Source organism: Nannospalax galili, unplaced genomic scaffold, assembly GCF_000622305.1.
Source record: "Nannospalax galili isolate Female #2095 unplaced genomic scaffold, S.galili_v1.0 scaffold772, whole genome shotgun sequence".
Classification (NCBI taxonomy): domain Eukaryota; kingdom Metazoa; phylum Chordata; class Mammalia; order Rodentia; family Spalacidae; genus Nannospalax; species Nannospalax galili.
Genome location: NW_008332097.1, coordinates 965,401 through 968,105, shown reverse-complemented (window position 1 = coordinate 968,105; position 2,705 = coordinate 965,401).

Sequence of the window (2,705 nt, the reverse complement as noted above, 5' to 3'; positions counted from 1 at the left end):
CACAGAAGTACAGTGTGGAGCAAGTGCTATGGAGTTGCTAGGAGAAACCATTCATTTTGCCATTTATTCAATTATTCATTTCCTTTCTATTTATGGAGCTTTACCATGTACTAGGCAACAGCCCTGCTCTAACATTTGTGAATCAGGACAAGATTCCACTGTCCTGAATCTGCTCTTCCCAACCTTTTCTCCCCCTCCTTGAATCCGTGTTGCCCCATGGAGGCCTTTTGTGGACATGTTTAGGCACTATGATCTGTGTGTACAAATTTTGATTGTTTCTGCCCAGAGCCTCTTATACCTGAGAAGTAATTTCTGTGGCTGTCAGCTGCAGTTTTTGCTGTGTGTGAGGAAGAAGTGCTGGGTCCAGGGTTCAAAAACGAGATGGGCTTTGAGTGAGCATGCCGTTTTGCCTCTTTCACTCCTCCTATGGCTGGGGACAAGGACAGAAGACAGCTAGAGGGCTTAGAGAATGGTCCCCACTCCAACAGCCTCAGCATCCCCCATCACCAGAGAACTGTTTAGAAATGCAGGATCTCAGAACCCACTGCAGATGCTATGAACCCAATTCTGTGTTTTACAAAGCTCTCTGGGGGATTCAAGGACATACTGCTTCAAGGGCACTGTGTCTAGTCTAATCTTTTTTTTTTTTTTTTTAAATGACAAGGCTGTGTCTGGTTGATGTTCTGGGCAGGACAAAGAACCTGGCTTTGGGGCCCAGTTGCCAGGGTCTGAGACGATGCTTCATATTCCCCAGCGCCCTGCTATTCGTTAGTGGTAAATATGGGAGACCGCAAATCTGAGAGAAAGGTCTCTTTCAAATAATGGCCTGGAAAAAGATTTACAGTGAGTGACCCAAGAAAGAATTTCATTAAGTCACCAGCAAAGTAATTAAAGAAAAGTTAATGATAACAAACCACTCCAGGAAAGAACTTGAGGAAGGATTAAGAAATCCAGTTTTATTTTATTTTTTTAACCTTGTTTCTGGGTCCAATGCAAATGAGTCAAAGGAACGTCCTTGTCAAAGCGAATTTCCCCCAACTTTTCTTAGGCCTTCCTTTGGCCTTTTCTCCCCTTTTCTTTAGTATATTTTGTTTCCCAGCCCTTCTCATATCGCTTTCTTTCTTTCTTTCTTTCTTTCTTTCTTTCTTTCTTTCTTTCTTTCTTTCACTTCTTTTGTCTTTTTAATTTTTTTAAAACTCAAATTATTTCCCATGCTCCAAAGAATACAAAAAAGAGAAATGAACAGAACAAGGTTTGGTAATATGGCTCAGTGCCCATTTTAGGAGATTCCAAAGATTAAAAAAAAATGGGGAGCTGGTAGGAGAGTTCAGTGACAGAGGTCACACTCAGCACCCATGAAGCCCTGGGTCCCATCCTCAGTGTCTCCAAAGAAAATATGTGATTTTTATTTCTTTATAAAATAGAAAATTACATTTGTGCCATCCAAGGGCCCTTCACTCAGCTACACTTGTCAGTATGTTGCCTTTGGTCCTATTTTCTCTCCATTTCTCTCATCTTCTCCCTTCTCCCTCATTCCCCTTGGGGGTGTTTATTAAAGCAAATCCCAGACATCATAGCGTTTAACTCACTTGCTATAGAATTTCCTGCAGGCAGGGCCACCAGAGAGTAGAGGCAGGAAAAATGATCTCTTATGATTGTGTTCTTCACCAAAATATGGACTTTGGGTTACTGAGATAAGGAATATAACATTTCTAAAACCTCCGCATGTACTACAAGTAGAAATTCTGTCTTTCTCCATGACCTCCCTCTAGAGTCTTTTGAGGAGGGTTTCTGAGGACTTTTAGATATTTACTATTAAAATAATAACAGAATCACTAGAACATTGGATGTTTGTAAACTTAAAAAGGCAAAGAATATTCTTAGAGCATCGTTTTTGAAGTTCAAACCTGCCAGTAAGAAGTTCGAGGGACTCTTTCATGACAAGCAACTGAGGCATACTTCCCCCTGTCCCTGCCTTCCAGCTGCTAATTGTAACTGTTGAAAGGCAGTTTGGACCAGGACCTAGAAAGAAAGCCTGATACTCATTTGTTTTAACATTGGCACATATTAGATTTATGGACTAGCAAGTACTTTGGAAGTTTAATTATTTTCCATTAGTAAATATCATTCAACTAAATTTGGGTAAAATACTCTCTAAATAAGTCAAGCAGACAAGGGCTTTGAATGAGGGAATTAATTATAGCTAGTATCCCGGGAAAGAGAACCCCACTGTGGCACAAAGAACGTAATTAATGGGAGGGAAGTGCCAACAAATCACTTCTTAAAATATTAACGCTATAAAGAGCAGCTGGATAACAAGGAAACTTAACCCTGGGGGACTGGGGGCGGGGGGTAGTCCTTGCTGCAGGACAGCTTCACAAATTGTGATGTAATGAAATTCCTCAAATCTTGACTAAAAACGAGGTATTAAGTGGTGTGGTTCTGGGAAAGTTGTTAGCAGTGAGTATTCTTTGAGTTTTATCATTTTATTATGACCATGGTATCTTATATCTGCGGTGGTTTCTAAATGATTTTCTCTCTTAATTGATCAAGACATACTAAAATTCAAGTAACATTCCTGAAAAAAGCAAAAAAGCAGTAACAACAAATAAAACCTACCTGCCCTCAACCTTAGAATGACAGAGAGAGAAGAGAGAGAGAGAGAGAGAGAGAGAGAGAGAGAGAGAAAAATCAAATCCAGGGTC